Source organism: Ambystoma mexicanum, chromosome 4p (assembly GCF_040938575.1).
Source record: "Ambystoma mexicanum isolate Mex_15411 chromosome 4p, UKY_AmexF1_1, whole genome shotgun sequence".
Classification (NCBI taxonomy): Eukaryota; Metazoa; Chordata; class Amphibia; order Caudata; family Ambystomatidae; genus Ambystoma; species Ambystoma mexicanum.
The window spans coordinates 320,982,452-321,004,359 of record NC_090927.1 but is presented as its reverse complement, the minus strand read 5'-3'; the positions used below and the strand labels follow the sequence as shown (position 1 = coordinate 321,004,359).

Sequence of the window (21,908 nt, the reverse complement as noted above, 5' to 3'; positions counted from 1 at the left end):
ATGTATGAATGCATGTGTTACCTAGTGTTCAAATAAATTCATCATGTTGAGTGCACATTTGCTTTGTGTCCAATGCATCCGAATGTATTGTTACAATTTTAGTGTGGTTACTCATGCCATCTTCAGTTTTAGACCTTTGCCTTAGTGACTAACGTTTCTCACCTAGGCAATATTAAACTGGGCAAGGGGCAGAAGCTATGGATGACGTATTCATCTGCCTCTCAATACCCTCGACCCTCAAGACTGGACAAATCCTCCTGCTTCAAAAGAAACCAATAATGGGCTCAGTCGATCTCAGCAACTACTGCTCCATCACCCATCTCCCTTCATAGTTAAGATCTTTGACAAAGCAGTAGCCACACAACTTCTAGAACACATCGAAACCAATAACCTCCTTCCGTCCTAACAATTTGACTTCGGACCCAGAGGCAGCACAGAAACAGCTACCATCATGGTGAGCGACAATGCCCTTAAAACCCTTGTTAATGGACATTATTGACTGCTAGTGTCCTTGTACTCTCTGCAGCACTTAAGTCAGTAGACCACCAGACACTCACCGAGAATCTTCAATGCTGCATGGGGATCAGTGAGAGCATCCTCAGCTGGTTTAAATCCTACCTTCCTAATTACCAACAGTTCGAACAAATTGATTCTTCCAGATCACCAACTCCAACCATCGCCTGTGGAGTCCCTCAAGGATTCATCCTGTCCCCTGTGAGCTTTAATCTTTACATGGAACCGCTTTGAAGCCTTCCCGCGCCACATGACATCCACACCCACCAATGCGCAGATCTACCTCAAGTTATCCTCCATCGAAGACATCCACAGGCTCATGGCATGCCTCACATTGATCCAGTCCTGGATGCCCAGTCCTTACCTGAAGCTCAACCCCTCCAAGACTGAATTCCTACTGCTGACCAACAACACTGAACACCCTGACCTCCAGACCTGGCTCTCTGCTATGAAACTTGAGGCCTTTGCATCCCAGCTGACCACATTTGCCAAGCCCCTCTGCTTCAAAATCAACAGACACCTCACGTTCAAACAGCACATAGCAAGGAAGAAACAAACAGCTTGGTATCAACTTTCTCTCCTGTTGAAAATCAAGCCCTCATCCCAGAAAACAATGTCAGATATGCTGTCCAAGCCTTTGTTCTCTTCCACCTGGACAGTGGCAATTCCCATTTGGAAGGTCTTCCGGCCACTACCCCGCCACCCCTGAGATGTATCTTGCATGCTGCAGCAAGACTCATCAAAGGACTGTGCAAATTCAACCACATCACCGGATCCTTATAGAACTGCACCGCTCCTACTGCAACCCTGTATCACATTGAAATCCTGTTGCATCATCTACAAGTCTGTCACCCTGAAGATCACAAGCTACCTCACTAAGAAACGCAGCATCTACAGAGGCCTGCGATTCACCAGAAGTACGGAAATGTGCAGACTTGGACTTGGACGGTGCAAGAAAGAAAGAACCAGATAACAGGCCTTCTCTGTCTATGCTCTAAAACTCTGGAATCTCCTCCCCGTTAACATTGGACTTGCCCCATCGCTTCTTCAGTACAGGAAAGAGCTCAAAGAATGGCTCCTCCCTAACACCTAGGCGACACACAACCTGCACTCCCTACCGTACCTGAGACTCTGTGATCTGCTCCCCACTGTCTCCTTCCTTGGGTACTTGTAGATCCCTTGCGGCCAAATGCCCACCCTCGCCCTCCCTACTAAGTTCCCTGCTCAATTTTTATCTGCTTCCCTATGTTTGTAACCCGCCCGAAGCTATGTCCGCACTCAATAAATACCATAATAATAATAATAATAATAATAATAATAATAATAATAATAATAATAATAATAATAATGACTTGACACTTTACTGGGGTGCATGGAGATACAGCAGGAATGCCTGTGATGACATGGGTGCACTTGAGAATATAATTACAACATCTGGGATGCAGTGGCAGTTCCTGGACATGCGATGGACTGACTACCTGGCATGGGAATACCTAGATAAAACAAAGCATTGATGTTGTCTTTGACACATGCGATGTATCTGTGCATATGGGTAGTGCTTGGTCATGCACATGGCACATCAGCATGCACTTAACATGTGAGGTGTGAGAATCGGAGTATATGGGCAAGAGAGACTTCAGCGACCATATCATCTAAGCACTCGAGACTACAAGGTGTGTCCTAGCATAAGAGGGGTGAACTGGTGATGCTGTGTCTTCCTGTCTGACACTCTAGCCAGGCATGCGCGTGGGCGCGCTGCCTGAAGCCCACGAAGCAGCCCTTATCGTAATACAGCAATGTCTGTGCCTAGAGGCAGGGGCTGCACTTGGGCAACAGCTGGGTATAGCTCGTCCTGTGTGTCTGCGTGGGTGTATGACTGAAGCTCCTGGGCGTAAAGGAACATGCATCTGCACATTGCGTGTGGCCCTGAGGGTAGGGGCATGGCGGCTGTCTCTGAAGATATGAAGGAGCGCGTGGCATTCCATGAAGCCCACCCTGCCTGCCGCCGGGGGCGAGTTTCAGCATTATATCACCACTATAGCCCGGGATAAGTCGCATAGGTGCGACCCTGCAGCGTGTACCCGGGGGGCACGTTTAATAGGATGTCCTCTATGTACCCGGCTGCTAGTAACATAGGTTTAACGTTGGCCTCTTCACTCGCACTTGGTTAAATGTACCACTTTTCTTACCAACTTTTCTTACAAATAACCAATCTCAATTACCATGTAGTCAAGCGTGGTCAAGCAGTTCTGGCTCCAGCACTTGACCGCTGGCTAAACACACTACAAATAACCCCAGGTGGCAGGTGCTTTGCCTTCATGTGCAAGGTCTATAATGTGGTGTGCTCTAGCGCAGGGGTGGGTGTCTCGCTGGCAGCCTGCGGATGCACTTTATGGAAGTAGAGATGCCCGCTGTGGCTAGGCGCCCTATGCGCTCGCGATGGAGCGCGCATGCTTTCTCCACAGGGCCCTGGAGGACGCGGCCGCTTTGTTTACCCGCGCGCGGAGCGTCTGTACTGGAGGCGCCCCTGCAGCTCGCAGTAGCCGCGGGCAGCCGATGACGGCCGGGCAGAGGTCACTGCCTGGGCACCGGCCCCCTGACACACCACTGCCCGCCGGGAGCACGGGAGTCTGGAGCCCGGCTGCCTCCTCCCCGCACGGAGCTCGCCCCCCTCCCGGCTTCGCTGTGACGCTGCCGCCCCGCCTCCCCCGGGCTGGAGCCGCCTCCGATGTATCGAGCCGGGGAGAGGCAGGAGCCAGAAGGGAACCTGGTCCGAGAGCCGCTGCACCGGCTGCCCGAGCGCAGCGCTGCCAGCAGAGAGAGCACCCCGACCGCACAGCACGCCAGGGGCGCGGGCGCAGCCAGGGCGGCGCGGTGCACGGACAGGAAGAGGCAGGGTGGGTCCACATAGCTCCCAGGACACTACGGGCAGTGTCCGGCTGCCGAGCCGTCATCGCCCCTCCACGAGAACACCGGGCAGAGCTGGCACCGGAGGACAGGCAGCGGCCACAAGCGGGCAGCGGGGCGGCGCTCCCTGATCTCCGGAGGCTGCCAGTGATGGGAGCTGCTGCACAGAAGGTGAGGGCACCGCGCCCGGGAATGTTATTAGTGCACTGTGGCATCAGCTGGCTCCCTCCACGCGTCACGCACTCTGGGAGCGCCTGGGTGCCTGTGCGCTAAAAGGGGGCGATCCAGGCGCTGTGTTTGTGGGCGATGATGTACCGCACCCTAGGTGTGTTGGGACCAGCGTATGTAACTTAGCTGTCAAGTGGTCCTTGGTGCTGACCATTAAACCACTGTACACAATTAAATACAAATGCAGACATTCGCCCATGGTTTGTGAAGTCTACAGAACATGCTAGGCTTCGTGTTAAATATAGACATTTGTTGGCGGTTTTTGCTTTATCCCGCAGACCCGCCATAAATCACAGGAAGGAATTACCTGCCCGTGTCTACATTTTTCGTAGTGTTACTTTTAAATACCCCTCATCAGCTAACATTGTACGCGCTGGTAACAGGCTGAGGGAGTTAAGTACGCACGGGTGCACCCCGCGCCCTTAGGTGGTACTGACTGTTATCCTTGGGGTGTTTTGAGTGGCGCGGGTGAGAGGCAGCGTTTCATTTTAGCGATAAGCGCGGACACCGTTCGTAATAACCTCCAACTTTTCCCGTGGCGGGTAATAATAAGTGTTAGGTGTTTGAAGCAGCTCGTGCCAGACGCCGCTCTGCCGCCGAGGGAAGTGCGTGTCCAGGGCGGGCGCCTGCCACACATGACTGCCTCGGTGCCACCGCGAGCCTGCTCCTGCATAGCTTTCTTTTTTAGTCTTGATTTCACAGCTAAATGGAAGAGGCGCTTCCCTCGCCGCACGCCGAGCCGCCCGAGGACTGGCCGTGCCCGCTGCCACTCTCTAATTAGAAAACACCCGATTGTTCTGGGACCCCGGTGCTGCTGCTCCGGGGAGTAGAGAGGAGGTGGTCTTGGGCAGTCGTTAGCACAGCCGCGTCCCAGGCACGGGGATATTGCATATTGCGGGGTCTTCACTTTGGCTTGCGCTACTGCTTCTTCTCCAAGGGGGACTTGGCACTAACAATACCATGAGACTCGGACTGTTCAGGCTGGTTACCCCCCAATGCCCCCGCGCTCTGTTTTCTAGACCATCTAATGCTTCGTGTGAGACCCTGCTGTTACCATTGGATTGTAGTTTGACCTACTTTTGAAATGGTTTTCTTAGTGAAAGTCGTGCGCTTTTGGGGGGTACACCAACATAAATCGCCACCGTGTAGGTCCCAAGAGTAACCTACTTGGCAGGTGGTTTATGCACCATGAGCCCCGTGCCAGGAATTCACACTGACGCGCAGAACTAAGCTCTACGAGCCTACCCCCAATGGCAGGGGAGGGGTGTGCGAATGGCACACGCCAGCACGTCTTCATGGATCAATGGAGTGGGCGCTGGGTGGCTTGCCACTTCTCTGACCACTTGAAAGGCAGACTCTACTTTGTCTCCAGCTTTACCCCAAAACCCATAATCTCTTTGTAAAAATGAGAACTCCTTATGCTTCTCTGTCCGTCCAAAGGCACTGTGCACCCCATTATAGGCATGGAGACAAAATACGGCTAGGTACCCCAAGCAGTAATTCCTATTGACACCTTACCATCAATATCCCATTTGATCCACACTCCTATTTTGGTGGTATTTTGAAATAACTGCTATTCTTTAAAATACCTCATATTTTTACCATTACCACCAACACCAAACTTCTCCAAAACCATGTACGCCCAATAGCTGTCAGGCACCTGCGTGCTGCCACGCACCACCCTTCATTCCAGCAGTAGGCTTATGTGCTTCCCCGGAGCACCTGCATCCGGCCTTCCATGCTATCACTACACATCCTTGCAGCAGTAGGCGTGTGTACCTCCCCGGAGCACCCGCGTCCAGCACCTCCATGCTGTCACCACACATCCTTGCAGCAGTAGGCATGTGTGCCTCCCCGGAGCACGTGCATCCGGCCCTCCATGCTATCACCACACATCCTTGCAGCAGTAGGCGTGTGTACCTCACCGGAGCATCCGCGTCCAGCACCTCCATGCTGTCACCACACATCCTTGCAGCAGTACGGATGTGTGCCTCCCAGAAGCACCTGTGTCTGGCACCTTCATGCTGTCACCACACATCCTTGCAGCAGTAGGCTTATGTGCTTCCCCGGAGCACCTGCATCCGGCCCTCCATGCTATCACCACACATCCTTGCAGCAGTAGGCATGTGTGCCTCCCCAGAGCACCCGCATCCTGCACCTCCATGTTATCACCACACATCCTTGCACCAGTACGGATGTGTGCCTCCCAGAAGCACCTGTGTCTGGCACCTCCATGCTGTCACCACACATCCTTGCAGCAGTATGGATGTGTGCCTCCCATAAGCACCTGTGCCTGGCACCTTCATGCTGTCACCACACATCCTTGCAGCAGTAGGTTTATGTGCTTCCCCGGAGCACCTGCATCCGGCCCTCCATGCTATCATCACACATCCTTGCAGCAGTAGGCATGTTGCCTCCCAGGAGCACCTTTGTCCGGCACCTCCATGTTATCACCACACATCCTTGCAGCAGTAGGCATGTTGCCTCCCTGGAGCAGCTGCGTCCGGCACCTCCATGCTATCACCACACATCCTTGCAGCAGTAGGGATGTTGACTCCCCAGAGCACCCACGTCCAGCACCTCCATGCTATCACCACACATCCTTGCAGCAGTAGGGATGTTGACTCCCCAGAGCACCCACGTCCAGCACCTCCATGCTATCACCACACATCCTTGCAGCAGTAGGCATGTGTGCCTCCCCGGAGCATCCCCGTCCGGCACCTCCATGCTATCACCACACATCCTTGCAGCAGTACGGATGTGTGCCTCCCAGAAGCACCTGTGTCTGGCACCTCCATGCTGTCACCACACATCCTTGCAGCAGTAGGCATGTGTGCCTCCCCAGAGCACCCGCATCCTGCACCTCCATGTTATCACCACACATCCTTGCATCAGTACGGATGTGTGCCTCCCAGAAGCACCTGTGTCTGGCACCTCCATGCTGTCACCACACATCCTTGCAGCAGTACGGATGTGTGCCTCCCAGAAGCACCTGTGTCTGGCACCTTCATGCTGTCACCACACATCCTTGCAGCAGTAGGTTTATGTGCTTCCCCGGAGCACCTGCATCCGGCCCTCCATGCTATCATCACACATCCTTGCAGCAGTAGGCATGTTGCCTCCCCGGAGCACCTTTGTCCGGCACCTCCATGTTATCACCACACATCCTTGCAGCAGCAGGCATGTTGCCTCCCCGGAGCAGCTGCGTCCGGCACCTCCATGCTATCACCACACATCCTTGCAGCAGTAGGGATGTTGACTCCCCAGAGCACCCACGTCCAGCACCTCCATGCTATCACCACACATCCTTGCAGCAGTAGGGATGTTGACTCCCCAGAGCACCCACGTCCAGCACCTCCATGCTATCACCACACATCCTTGCAGCAGTAGGCATGTGTGCCTCCCCGGAGCATCCCCGTCCGGCACCTCCATGCTATCACCACACATCCTTGCAGCAGTAGGCATGTGTACCTCCCATCAGCTACCGGGCAGCGTTCTACCATGTCCACCATTACTTGAAAGTCGACCGGGCACACAATGCAGGATGCACTTTGCAGTTGTGGAAATGGAGCATACCTCCCTGGCAAGCAGTTCGTGGTGGCATGACTTTTTGTCTGGAAGGTGAACTGTGAGCATGTTGCCATGGCAATATTGTAACAGGTAATTGTGTTTGGATTATGCAGGAGCGCATCCACGTGGTCTCCTATTTTAGGCTTTAATGTGTGATTCATGTTTATGTATCGGTTGTGACTTGCCGTACAATTGAAACATTTCAATAAATAAAAAAATGGCGCGTGGCGTGTCTGTCTAGAATTGAAAAGTAGCACGTTTGCCTCAGTGTGTCTTCCTTCCGTGTGCATGTGTGTGGCGATGATGTTGCTACAGCAGTATAATGGGAATTGCAGATGTGAAAGGAGCATGTTGGCTGACGAGTGAGCTGAAGTCAAGTTTGAAAGGCAAGACCTCGCCAGGCCCTTTACAACTTATATAGACTGTCACGCGGTCTATGATCCCATTTACCTTCACCTCATCACAGTCACTGAATTACCTTGTTTATTGCCATTACATTTTCTACACGTGTGCTAAGGGCATCTAAGCTTGTCCTGAATTCCAATAAGGAATCGTTGTAGGCTCTGCCTACCCCACGCAAATATGTCCCTTTCCCCCATTCCTGTCTCGGTACTTGATACCGTGAGGGCGGACGTTCTCGCCAATCAGGAAACCGAAGCACAGCTAACCCGCTCACTGGGAGTTCCTCTCAGTAGCTTACAGGTGCTCCCTCTGACTTCCAGAGAAAAGTCGTCCCCAGTGTCAGAAGGCATTGCACAGGTGCATTGGCCCATCATTCAAGAGTGCCATGTGAAGTACATCGGGATGGTCCTCTAATCTCTCTATGAGCACTCCATTCCATATCCACCCTTCAATATGAGCATTCCATTTCATATCCACCCTTCAAATGATATGAGCTGGAGTGGGTTGATCATAAAAGCAAATATCAAGAAGGGACTTTCGTTTTTCCTGGATTTAACTTGAACTTCCTGTCCTGATGGTATCTCTGTGTGCCCATGTGGCACCTTTGAACACTTCTGCACACACTGCGATGTATTGTACAGCCTTCACATCTCGTGATGCATTTGGACAAGCCCAGCCAGGAGTCAGTGCTTTCCTTTCTTGGGGGATGTTATCCAAGAACACCCTAACACGGAACTGTTGTGTGCTGCTGAGGCTGCCTAAACTGACGAAGGCTTCTGAACGCTATGTTGTAGCTTGGCTCTATCTCTCCTGGTGACAGGTGGCAGGGGACAGTTGGGGGCAAGCAGGCAGCAGCAGGATGTAAACATGTTTATATTTTCTAGAAATCCCAGTGCAAGCACCACAGATTGGCTGAGGATTTCAAATTTTTAGCTTAACACAAACCCAAGCGAATTGTAATTTGTAGATTGTCCAAGCATCCTTAGGAGTTGGGAAAGCTGATCCAGTTTCCTGCGGCAGTGCAGGGTTCGAAATTAAGATTCAACCAGCAGGAGTTAAAACCAGCTCCTGGATGTCAGGCTTCACCCAGTAGGCAGAAGCTACAGCTGGGGAACCAGGAGTGAGTACCTAACGCACAGCAAATCTCACTCCCATATGAGATGCACACTTTAACTTTTTGTCCATTTTGTATGATTTATGATGTTTAAATGTGTCACACATGCATGGTGCAAGGCACCAACGTGCTTCGGGAGCCAAAAGTATCTCCTGGCATCAGTTGGTGTCAAACTAACCAGGCTCTTCTACGCCTGAAGCAGGAGCTAAATAGCTCCCAGCTCCCCCCAATTTCAAACCCTGCAGTGTGTTTCTATAGTAGGAGTTTTTAGTGCTTCTCCAATTTCACAAAAGGCGAGCTTTGTCATAGCGCAGGGAAAGTACCGTTAGGTTTGTGCATATCCGTGTAATTGGCTTCTCGCCCATCGCCTAAGCCGCTGGGGCTTGCAATGATTGGATAGAGTAAATGATTCTGGACCGATGACTGTGCCTTCTAACCTGACCAACATCGATCAATTACATACAGTTGATGCAGGCCAGCAACTTCTACCATGTCACGTATCACAACTTCCAATAGGCTCTCCCTGCAGACAACCTCTCATTGTCTGTTCTATTTTCAAAATCAGCTATGTATGATATGCTTTAGTTTTCCCTCAAAAGATGATCATTAGGTTTTTTAAAAAAAAGGTAATTCAACATTTGCATTACCTTTAATGTGTCATCGCTGATCAATAAACTGCGCAGGTCCCGCTCGCCCAAGCCCTTGCAAAGGCAACAATCCCTACCATAAAGAACAGTTCAATCTGTGCAGTGTTTTTTCATCGGACCAACAGAGTAGCCCTAATTTTGACATTAGTAATCCCTGGATTCCCCTAGTGTGACAAGAAGGGGTGGCTAGCTGAGCATAGTGTGTAGATTTAATGTATGCAGAGCTAGGAGTAGATTTGACCATTATGTAGCGCTTTGCCGGGATTTGGGACTGGTGCACAAAATTGTCTCAGGCATCAATGACAAAGTGGCCCACAATTGCAAATAGAAATGTGCTCTTTTTATGGTAGATTTGTTCTTAGTAGTACTCAAGGCAACGGTTTTGTTTTCTTAAAATGTGTTGCAAATTGTGCAATTTGATGACTGTGTACAGTAACACTGGCAGAAGCTACCAGCTGCACAGTGAAGTAACTCACCAAACAGGGCCACTTTGACCAAACACTTGAAACACTTGTGTATAGGCGCGTTATAAATGCCATATCATATCTTATCAAAGCGTAACAGTCCTGCAGTAACATGTTGAGCCTGGACTTCGGTCATTGTCCTATATAGGCCGGTACGAGCCAAATGACGGAATTCAAACTAGGGGCGTAGGTAAATAAACTCCTTACTTTAGGTGGCAAAGTTCTAAGAAAGAAAATAAGCTTGAAGTCCCTAGAAAACCATACACCCAGACAGACTGTATGGTAACATCTAGCAGGTATCCCTCATTTTGTCTGAGCGCAATGTAGATAAATACAAGGCAAGTTCTAAAGAGCCTCTTTTGAAAAACGTGGTTGCTGGTGAGTCGCTGTCGCGTGCATCGGTTCCTTCCACCAGATCAATGGATTAGCACTTTATTCAACATGCATTTATTTATTTATTTATTTATTTTAATGTTTAATAACGCGCCAGCTCGCTCAAGGGGCTCAGGGGGCACAAGGACCAAACAAGACAAAAAACAGAAAATCAGACTCAGGGGGATAGAGTGCCTTAAGGTTGAGGGTGCATTTAAAAAGAAGGTTTTCAGCCTCTTTTTTGAACTTTGAACTTGAACATTGAATTGCACAGAAATAATTTGACGTGACTCGTCTGTTGGGAGCGCCGATCCACATGAACCAGAAGCTTCAGAGTACGAGGGGGGACCGTTTCCATCAGCGAGACCCTGTCAGTTGCCGGCAGACCAAGTCTTTCACTGTATACTTGGGAAATAACGTCACCCCTGGCCCCGCTGGCAAAGCAATGCATCACAGTGTGGGTGCCAGGTGTGCGTCTAGCCAATCAGGAAATGCCTCTTTCATGATCTAGATTTTTGGAAATAGATATGTTTTACAACACCTTGGACCTCCTTCAACACATGTATTTAGCGATTGGTTTTGCTTTTTGTGCTAAAAGACTGGATAGCCCCGGATGTAGCACAACACGACCGTGGGTAATTTGGCTCAGTAGAAAAAGCTTGATTACATAAGTCATATTCTGCAAATGCTAATTGGGGCCATAAAGTTCAGCTGAAGTAGGCCTTTGCGCCTATTGTCGCCGAACGCATCTATTGTATATGCTTGAATTGTACAATGGCCCCGTACCAAAGCGATGAGAGATTTGTTGAGCAGCTTTATATTTAGTTTATAACCATGAACTAAGGTTGTCTGTTTAATAGAAACATTACATTCCTAATATCTAAAATAGCGTACTATTTATATAGTGCTAAATACCGTAGACCAGTCTCTAAGCCCTGGACTGGGATTGTGTTGCTCTGTGTTGTCTTACTTCCAAGACAGAGCTCTCCTCCCGGCCTAGAACGTGTGGGCTCATGTTTCCACTCTCTAACATTGCACTCTCCAGAGTAGCTCTCCACGGCAGAAGACATCCAAGCAGTGCATGGAGAGCAGCCATAGACCTGCTTCCTATAGTCTGGAGTTTGATACATTTCTCCATTGCGGTCCAATATTCCCAGCATACACCACTCTAAGATGAGTGTTCTCTAGCCGGTGGCATAACAGGCACACCTCATCAACTAGTCCTTACTCAGATAGGATGCCGTGCACCTTTTCAGGAAGGGGTGCAAACACGGCCACTCTTTTTATACTGCCTATTAAGGGCTCCTGATTGTGTACTTGTGTTGGTCGTAGCTCTGCTTTGTAAATGCACATTGAGTGGTTTTGTTTTTCCATTGCTACACTGTACTTGCCGTCATTCCCTATTTTATATTTATACCAAGGCACCTCTTATCAAAATAGCCAGCGCTAATCAGGCCTTATTGTCCCCACGTTATGATCTGTCCTTGAAGTTTTGAGAGAACTGAGTGCGTCCACCTCTCCAGGCTGTTTTCAGGTGTGTCATGTCAGTTGGAGCCGAAGAGAACAATTAGCGCCCCTCCGTGAATATTTCTTTCAAGTCATGCTTTGCCACTGATTTCAGATAATTCTTTTTGTGAAGCAGACATGCTCTCAAGTGACCATTTCATGGTACTTTGGGAGTGGAGGCGGGGCGATAGGAAGTGAAGCAATCTATAGTACGGTGGTGTGGTGGACAACATCAGTTGCATCTTGAGTTAGGAGGCAGACGGAAGACGTTTCCAGACCTTTGATGACCTTAAAGTCCGCTTCGAGGAGCAGTGGAATAGAACTGGTTATGTGACTGGATCATTTACTGTGTAGTCTGACCCAGGTGAAACCTGAATCACTAGTTTCTAGATAAAGAGTCTCAGTGAATGCACTGATCCCTAATACTTTATAAGCAGAATCTACTTGTTGGGAAATCCTAGCAAGTCTGTTGGACTGTTCCATGTACAGTGCTTCCTGTAGGCAAAGACTCCTTGGCTCTTCTGAAGCCCAGTCTCTCCTGATGCCAGGGCATGGTACCTATGGGATGTTCCTGGAACTCTTCTCCGTTGGGTCCCTCTAATTGCCCTGCTTTAGCTGGAGAAGTGGGACCTAGAGGATTACTGCCATGCTTAGTTCTGGGAGGATAGCTCAAGAGGCTACGTGTTTGCCTTGGAAGCAAGATGACACGAGGCAACACAGGTTTGATCCCGGTTCCGCACTTAGAAACCTGGTCCGCGCTTAGAACCTCTGGGTATTTAAGCGTGTTATAAATACGCAACTAAGACAACAACAAAAAAACAATTATACAACTAAAACAAAAAAAAAAAAAAATCCTGTAACAGCGCCTCGATGCCCGTGGGCTGTGTGAGCGCTTTAAAAAATGCAAAACAAACAAACAAAAATAGAGTCTTTGAATGTCTCTTTCTGCACTTCCTGAGGTGGCTACCTCCTAGTACTGAATAGTATAACTTTTAGAGCCCCCTTTCTCTGTCAGTTGTTACTTCTGGGAAAATCTAACACTGTTGGGCATACCCACGAGCGGGTGCTAGAAGGAATTCCCAGCGGCCAGACCAGTTCTCTCTTTAATCTGGACTCCCGATCAGCCTTGACCGTTTGGGCTTGCTACTCCGTCCTGTACTCATGCAGTTGTTTGAGAAGGGCCGTCCTCGATTGTAAGAGTCAACGAATTTCAGCAAATCGGTGATATTCTGAATGAAGTTGTCCTAGAACTCGAGTTCCAGCAGAAGCAAATGTCAGAGCCTCGGTTCACGTCTTAAATGTACTGGCTTCCACTGGGAGCACATCTGTTTCTCAGCTGGAGAATAGCAGCAGAACAGACAGACCAAGTTTTCTGAGGCTTTGTTTAAACCTCAGAACATTCTCCATACTGGGAGAAACATGTTTAGTCTTCACCAACCAGCAAAACACCTTGGGCCTGATTCATGGAACTTTCAGCATGGTGCAACGTCACATTGTACCAGTGCACAATCACTTTGCACCGCGGTGAAATTTCCATGAATCGGGCCATTAGTTGCCGGAAGAGAAGAATTGGCACCAAAACATATACTGTCGCGGGAGGCGGGTTTCAGCCGAGCCTCCGGCCAGCAGTTTTGACATTAATCACAATAATGGTGGGGATGCATAAAGTGATTGTGCTAGTTTGCTCTTTGTGTCCTTGCCAGAGAAGAACAATTATTATTCTATCTGGTGTTGTACATTATTGTCACATACCGGAAATTCCAGTTTCAGGGTGCTTGTTAACAGGTGTTCAATGAGCATCAAACTTATCCACATTTGTAGTACCTATGGTGCGCCTCCAAAGGATGCAGGCATGAGTCGGACAGAGTAGTATCAAACCTTGGTTTCAGCGGCAGCTCCCCCTTCTTGGAGACGTGGGCTATGTTTACAGGTATCCACCCCTGTTAACAGATTAAGGACCATTGGTGCATTCCAACAGGGAGAAGCCATCACAGCTAGCGGATAGGGTACTATTTGAGACAGATTAACACCCGAGACAGTATTTCCTCACAATTAAGTATTATGAAGTTCTTGAAAAATTGTATAGCAGTCCTTTTTTTCTGAACGTTTTGAGGCACGCCCACATCACTTTGTGCTTTTTTGTTTATTCCTTCTTTCTTTGTCGATATTTTACTTGTTGTAGGCAGGCTTTTTCATTATATCCCTGGTTAGGTACTTTTATTTTCTAATGCTTTCAACCTGCAATAACAATTTTTAACTTGATGTGTTTACCTTGTCTTCCTTTTTTATGGGATGTATACGAATTGCCCTAATCACAATTGATTGCGGGAGAATTGCTCGTGGGAAAACGCTTGTGGGAAAATTGATCTAATTTATTAGGTCAATTACGGCAATATATGCGGGGGAAACCCCCCGCAACCCTCCACCCAATCCAAAACCCCTGCAACCCCCACCCAAACCCCTATATTATTTATTATCCCAAACCCACCCCTCACATATATAACAGAACTAAGATACAGGGGTAAAGGTCAATTGTGCAGAAGGTCAATTAGGACCACCATTATTAGGTCAATCTGGACAAAAGGTCAATTTGAAAAGGTTAATTTGGGTAATACCTTTTATATGTATTGTTTGAACTGAGTTTCTTATTTTACTCTTGCCCATTTCTACAAAGGGGGACTTGGGTTGGCTCATCAGCTGACATTCACCCATGCTAACTTGAGGAAGCCTTTGCCCGCTCTTTGCGCGTGCCTATCAATGACTGTTCCTGACCTCTAGTTCTGTTTGGAGATCCACAGAGCCCAGGGGTCTCAAACCTGGTCTCCTATGATCCCTCTATTACTATGCCGGCTAAGGCTGATGAGAGTTGCAGAGCAAACCACCTGGAGCGCCAAAGAGTGCAGTCCAGTGGTGTGTAGCCCCAGTATTGATTCCCTGTGGTTGAAAATTGTGACTGGGCTTTGACATTAAGGCACGAGGCGACACACTGAAGTGCTATCATTAGTCCATGGCTAGTATTACACCGTTTAGTTGTGTAGTGTTCGCAGATGTCTTGTTGCTGTTAAACACAATGGACATACACATAGTGGTGTATTGTTGCTGTGTATCCAGATTTGTGGTTCTATAGCCTGATATTCAAGAGGCAAAGGTACTCGTAGACTGCATAGCACACAAGTTATGGTGGTGGTCCCTCAGCAATTTCAGGGTTAGCATATATAGGAGGGAAAAAAGCTTTAAAAAACACTGCACATGATGGTCCTCATTACACGGACAGCGGTGGACCAAGGTGCTCTTAGCACCTTGGTCCATGCCGGTAAAATACCGGCAGCGCCTTGGTGGAAAGGGGAATTACTGCCCTATTCCAAGGTTGGTGGGGCGGTAATTCCCCCTTCCCCCATTGCCCTGCCCCATTCCCATTTTTGCCCCATAGGGCATAATGGGAATGGGGAAGGTGCTAATTACGGCACCGCAAATTGCGGTACCGTAATTAGCTCCCTGGTCCCTTTGCGGGTTGGTTTTTAACGCCTGCAAAAAGCAGGCGTTACATTCTCCAACCCGAAAGGGACCTCGTAGTAATGCGGTAAGGGTTAAAGGTCACCAGTACCATTAACGGTGACCATTAACCCTTACCGCCGTCCGTGTAATGAGGCCCGATGTCTTTTCATGGTTTCCTAGAAAACCGCCCCTCCACCCACACCCACCAGTAAAGAGTTACCTATCTTCCTCTTAGCAGACCAGTACAAGTCTGTTTTATGTGAGTAGTAGGAGTCAAAAGAAGGAACACGATGCGTAAATATAGACCACACCAGTCTCGAGCTATGTTACCTACATGCAAAGGGGCATTGTTACCGCAACTGTGACCGTTACTGCATGTGCATTAAGGTATGTTTTCTGAAGGATCCTCGGATGTGATTTTGTTGGTGTAAATTGTTATTTCTTCTTGTGCATATAATAAATACATTTTACACTGAAGAGAATTTTGGGAGAAATATTAGAAAATGGAATGGTCAAATTTTGAATACTTTTTTTCGCACAAAAATCCCATGTAGGTATGCCCTTCAAAGTTGCAGTCTATCTAACATTTGCCATTTGGGATCCACGATATAAACTTGCTGTTGCTAGTTGCACCCACTGGGACTAAGTCTAGGACGAGAAGGAAAAGCTATGACCTATATAACCAATCTATATTGTAAAATAGCCTTTGGATATACACCACAACCAAAATATTTGCAAATACATTATTTGTCATTAAAACCTATTTATATAGCACATAGACTACTTGGATTTCCTTTATTCTAAGGGTGTGTGCCCATCACATACAGCACGCTTGTGCATGGCGTGTCGGTGCCGTCAGTGTGTATGGCTCTCAAACCGCTGGATGCTGGGATGGATTTGCAACAGTTTATATTTCTGCTTAACAGCCCTCCGCCTTTAAACAAAAAAAAAACTGCTTCTTGAAATCATGCCACCGATTGTTTATTCACAACAATGCACGTCAATTTTGTGCTGCACATGTGCAACTTGCCCACGTGCAAAATAGAATTGGGGGCGGGGCCGTGGTAGGTGGCTGATGGAGCATTCTAATCATCCTATTTGTATTCGGAGAGGGGCCAAGTATGGGGATATTAAATGTGTTTTTTTTGGGGGGGGGTTGGGGGGGCTTAACCAGCAGCGTTTGCTGACTTACAACGATTTAAAGTGTGTGTCCCAGTTGATTTGCACACGTGCTTTAGGTTTACTGCCCAATCTCTTCAGTCATCTCTAGGCTGTCTTGTGCCAGGAACCTGCTTATAGTTTATATTAACATAATGATTCACCCAGTGTGCAAAAATGTTTTTTTGTTGGTGATGTTCTTACCAAAGAGATCTTGCCCATTCCTTTAGTAAAGCACACATGCTCTCAAGTGACCACTTCCCAAAGAGATCTTGCCCATTCCTTTAGTAAAGCACACATGCTCTCAAGTGACCACTTCCCAAAGAGATCTTGCCCATTCCTTTAGTAAAGCACACATGCTCTCAAGTGACCACTTCCCAAAGAGATCTTGCCCATTCCTTTAGTAAAGCACACATGCTCTCAAGTGACCACTTCCCAAAGACATCTTGCCCATTCCTTTAGTAAAGCACACATGCTCACCAATGCAGACACACATTTTCATCTGCCTCGAAATGTTTGCGATGGGTAAAAATTGTATGTTACACAAAGTCATTCATAGACATTTTTACCAGAGTCCTTTTGAACCTTTTCACAATGTTTATTGTGAATTGTGATGATATTGCATGTACTCGGCGAAGGTGTAAGCTGATCCAATGCATGCACTTAAATGGCACGCTTGTGGGTAGTGAGCGAGAACTTGCAAGACAAGGTACTGAAGAATTGGTGTTAAATGCACATGAAAGGCATGCTACAAACAGGTCCTGGCTAACAAAGCATATTCCAGTGGCTTTGCTGCATTATAAAACACCTCTGTGAATCACACCCTAAGGGAATGATTAAAATAAAAAAAAATAAAAAGAATTCCAATGTGGGATTTTACCATTCTAAAATGATTTTGTAAATCCGACCCTAACAATGTATTTGCAGGACCTTCTACTGTGCCTGTATTTACAATCATATTGTTAGGTTACCCACGAGTGCAGATAATAGCTCTAATACTTTGTGCCTGAGTTACAGAAATATTTTAAAATGGGGAAGCCCCATTGAAAACATGTTTGTAAATGTGGCCCTTTGTGTTTTATATAGCACATGATACTGGGAATCTCAGTTTCAGAGCAATTGGCAACAGGGCTTACTAATTGCCATAATTTCTTACCAACATTTGTGGTACTCTATTTTGACCTTGGAAGGGTGACGGCATAAGTCAGCCAAGGGAGCATTGAGTCCTTGTCCAAGTGGCTTCTCCTCTTCATCGAAGGTTCACGTGCTGTGTAGCGCTATCCGCTGCCCCCTTGTGGATGTAACGGTTTATTGAGAGGCCACCCTTGACACAGGGAGTTCCTTCCCTCCCCAAGCTAAGTGTTACACAATAAACGGTTAATGTTGGTTCTTTTTATTCAGCCCTATCTCCAATTCATCTAATACCCCCCTGAGCTACCAATGAGCAAAGAACCAGGCCAGTGTACAGGAAATATATTTGCATTTATTTAAATTAGAAGTAATAGACATCAACTACACATGCCACCTTCTTTGTGGCTCACCATTAACTTCTTGTTACACAAATCAATTATACAAATTAGTTAAAAAAACACAAATCACAATACTTGTTCTCAATTTCAATTCAAGACATAATTAGCACTGGTCAGTAAACACAATTTATAAATGTAGTTTCCGACATGCTTAAAAGGCTTACAGTTTGGTTTTTCAGATTTGGACAATTACATATGGCAATTATAATTCCACACATACCTTTGGTTTAAAATAAACACAGGGTGATTTAGCAGTTTGTTTATAGACCCCCCTGGTCTGGGTTGTGGAAGTCTGACAGACAAATTAGGGTGATTGAAGAATTTGGGATTTCAGACCCCCACTCCACTTAAATGCCTGTGTTGGGGAAGCTGGATAACAAAAATTGGGATGATTTGTGAATTTTGGATTTTCAGTAACCCACCCCACTTACTGTGTTAGGGGAAACTTGAACAAAAAGATTGGACTTATTTAAGAACAAAGACACCCCTCTTCCGTAAAGAAGTTGGTGTCGACAGGACAAAAAGGATTACCCAATTAAATGATAGGCTATAGTTTTCAGCATACACTGGGAAGTGAGCTTTGTTAATTTCAAATTTTAACAAAAATCTCTCTAGTGTTCTGCCAAAGGGAATTAATTAAATTAATATTTTTAGTTTAGTGGCCCACATTAAAGGGAAAGTATTTAAGGCTAGCAGATTCCCCAACATTTTGGTTGCAAAGGGTTCACTTCTACTTACATATAAAACCTCTCTTTAAAATTCAGAACAGCCAGCTGCATGTCAGGGCACTCTAGAAGAATAGGGCAGGAATCTGGTCACTCCTCTCCCCAGGATGGCCCCCAGCTCTCCACCATAGGGTCCAGTCAGCTTTGTAGGCCTCCCCAGCAAAGACAGCTCCAATAGACAGCTCCACCCAAATGCAATTTCTGTGGGGGGAAATCCTTTGTGACATGTGTCCTACAGCAAGCAAAGGGTTTGCCTCGGTCCTAAAGAAACTTTTTAATGGAAAAAAAGTTAGATTTTCTTTTCGAATGTGTGCTGGTATTTTGCATGCAAAACATCATATACCTTACTTTGTGTCATCACGCACCATGTTTTTTCCCTGACATTTTTATGTTAGCAGGGGTAAATGTTTCTCATTTAAACTGCAAACACACATGCATAGCAATTTTCGTGTCAGTGTTTAAAAATCCTGTTTTTCATGTGAATGGGGCCCTTGAATTTCTTCTTCATTTATGATTTTACAAATGTTGCTTTTCCTTTGGTAATGACAGGTCAGTCTTTTCCACATGGCCCTTCAGTACTGTTAGTTTGAGGCCTTTGATTACACCCCACATGGAAGAGAGCTCTCAAATTTCCTCTTCTCATGTATGAGAAGGACATCTAGTGCTGTTTTCTTTATTTTTTTCTGGGACTTGAACTCTTGCTAAATCTAAAACTGGAAAGGAAAAAACAACAAATTCCAGAATTCAAAGCGGAAAAGCTAGTAGATGGCCTTGTCACGCATGACAAGTGGAAACCTGACAGCTCGACTTGATACGTAAACATAATCCTGTTCAAGACACTAAGGATCTGATTCACAGAAGTATTTTACAATGGTGCAATGCTGTTGGAAAATGCTTTGTGAATCAGCCCCTACGCATGCAGTGTGCACTAATTTGGAGAACATGGCACTAAAGATGATAAGCCCGGAATGCTCAGTACTAGGTCATCGGCATGCATTTGCTTCGTAATGTACACTTTTTAAAATTATTTGGCGTAAATATTGCAGAACCTTCCGTGGCTGCGCTGCTTTGAGCTCATTCTGGGGCTTGGGCTAGCATGAACGTCTCTTTCCCAATAAGAGTTGTGCTGAGTCTAGGCTAGGTTTAGGAGCAATGTTTTTAGGTTTTACTCTCAACAAATAAAAAGGTTTATCTTGTCCAAGGTCAATGAAAGGTTATTCCACTTAGACTGAAATGATGTGAGGAATCTGTTTAAGGTACTTCTCAGTTAGAACTCTGCGCCCTTTTGGTTGTGCAGTATTTTAATTTGAAAAGGTCGCATGGAGCTAGGGTAACCCAAGAGTCTTGGATTCCTCTACTCCATAGAAAAAAGACAAACATGAAAATGGTTACCCTTTAAATGTGCTCCAGCGCCCATTGATATGGAATCCTTAAAATGGAAAAAATCACATGACTTCAATTGGAAATTGATATTACTCAATTTATCTTGAAAACGTTGCCCTATGGTGATTACACGTGTTTCGACGTATCCAACGTCTTTTTCAAATCAGGGCTATTGTTAACCGTGAGTGTATATATAATGGTCAGCTTTCATGTACGGTCATGAACGCGGACGGAAAGAAATAACAGAACAATTTAGGTAGCTGGGATTATCCCATGACCGTACATGAAAGCTGACCATTATATATACACTCACGGTTAACAATAGCCCTGATTTGAAAAAGACGTTGGATACGTCGAAACACGTGTAATCACCATAGGGCAACGTTTTCAAGATAAATTGAGTAATATCAATTTCCAATTGAAGTCATGTGATTTTTTCCATTTTAAGGATTCCATATCAATGGGCGCTGGAGCACATTTAAAGGGTAACCATTTTCATGTTTGTTATTCCACTTAGGTTCCCGCTCACCCCAGCGTACACTGTTCCTCGTCTTTGACTTTGTAATCCATTCCTCTATCACTAGACCTGAATTTGCTGAATATGGACCTTTATTTGTGTCATCATGTAGACCCGATTTGTGCATTGAAACCGTGTACCTCCATCCCCTTAAATACTTTTGTGAAAGCATGCAGGTTCTGTTTATCTCTCTCTTGTAGTAATTGTCCACAGATCTCTCTCCTTCCTTATAGGATGTGTGAAAGACAACTCCTGGCAAAAATTGATAGCATAATTTGTTGTGTGTACTATAGCTAAATAAGAGCAGTTATTCCCCCTTGCATCTATGCCTTTGGGCCTTGGCGTGCACGTAAAAATGATAATTTCATACACGGGTGGAATTGTATACTTACCTTATTTGCTTTATTCGACCTATGTCTTACAGCAAAGCATACAAATAAATAAGCACTGCAAAAACACAAACAATGCATACACCAAAGAATCGGAATATAAAATTAAAAATACCGTGCAAATACGTTTTAGATTTTAAAGGATTTACAAAATCTGAACATCAACATTAAAAAGCTATCTACACAAAATTAATACCATAGCTGCAATAATTGAAAGTCAAACTCATCATGATATCGAAAAAGAAATAAAGTAGGCAAAGAGATTAAAATATACTTCGAGTGATGCATAACTCACAAGGCCGAGCTTTAGGTGTTAACCCTGGATTGTCTTTTGGCCCCTGCTCTAGCAACATACAGACTGATTTTGACAATAGCAAGGTCTGACGAAGTAGATCTGCACAATGCTATTGCATCCCTTGTGAACCGTACTTGTCCCTCCCTTAGCATAGGTAGTATATAGTAACCTCTCAAATGTCTATATCCAGGGAAGATGAAAAGAAAATGAATCAAAGTGTATTTGGGAACATGTCAAAGCGGACATGGCTCCTCAGCACCATTATTCCATCTGGCAGCTACACTAGCTAGATGCTGTTATATGGGTTAATGACCAGATCAATATATCTCTCCCGCATAGAGACTTATTTGCCCAATATTCTCTTGCCAGCCCAGATCTTACGAAAGATGCCAACCTGGTGGCCGTAGTCCATTCATCATAAACTTTTTTTTATCAACTTTTTGGATCCTTGGTTCATAAGTGAAGTGTTGGTCCAATGATGAAAAAGGTCTAACGAGCGCAAAGTTGACTTTATATGAGCACACACTGGTGTTGAAGCCCCCGCCCCACCGCCGCCTTTGCTAACAAGTCCTCAAACGCTTCTCTATATTGAATTAAATAAGGGGAGACCCAGAGACGAATCCAGTACATGACTGGGTTTACCGAAATGTCCTCTGAGATACAGCCATGGCCTGCCCCGCCCTGGGATCTTCCT

General features: G+C 46.4%; 1 protein-coding gene across 1 annotated transcript in view; it reads left to right on the top strand.

Moving 5' to 3' along the window:
• The first annotated feature begins 3,001 nt into the window (after window positions 1–3,001).
• KLHL29 (kelch like family member 29) overlaps window positions 3,002–21,908 on the top strand; it is a 1,453,205-nt gene continuing 1,434,298 nt past the window's right edge. The window contains exon 1 of the mRNA XM_069605880.1: window positions 3,002–3,591. The gene's annotated coding sequence lies outside the window, so the exon portion shown is untranslated. The remainder of the gene's footprint in view (window positions 3,592–21,908) is intronic.